The following is a 422-nucleotide window of genomic DNA, read 5'->3' as shown; positions in this document are numbered from 1 at the left end:
TATACAAAATTCACATATTTTGTTAAAAATCGATTTTTTTTCGTAGAAAATTTTCTTTTTCTTCGCAAGTTAATCTTTTTGTTTAAAAAATCATCTTTTCGATTAAAAATACAAGTATTCCAGTTAAATATTGATCATTTCTTTCGTTAAAAATTATTATTTCTGGTAAAGATTTATTATTTTGATTAAAAATTCATTTACTAGTTTAAAATATAAGATAGTTGATGGAAAACCTGTTTTTTCTTTTAATTTTATACACAAATTCATCTTTTGGTTAAACATTAATTTTTTGACTAAAAAAATAATTATTTAATTTTTAGTTAAAAAATGATCTTTTTTAGTTGAAAATTCATATTTTATGGTCGAAATTAATCTTCTTGGTTGAAAATTCGTCTTTTCGTTTTAAATTCAAGTTCCCTCTT

The sequence above is a fragment of the Belonocnema kinseyi genome, chromosome 5, assembly GCF_010883055.1.
Source record: "Belonocnema kinseyi isolate 2016_QV_RU_SX_M_011 chromosome 5, B_treatae_v1, whole genome shotgun sequence".
NCBI lineage: Eukaryota > Metazoa > Arthropoda > Insecta > Hymenoptera > Cynipidae > Belonocnema > Belonocnema kinseyi.
Note: the sequence above shows the minus strand (reverse complement) of the source record.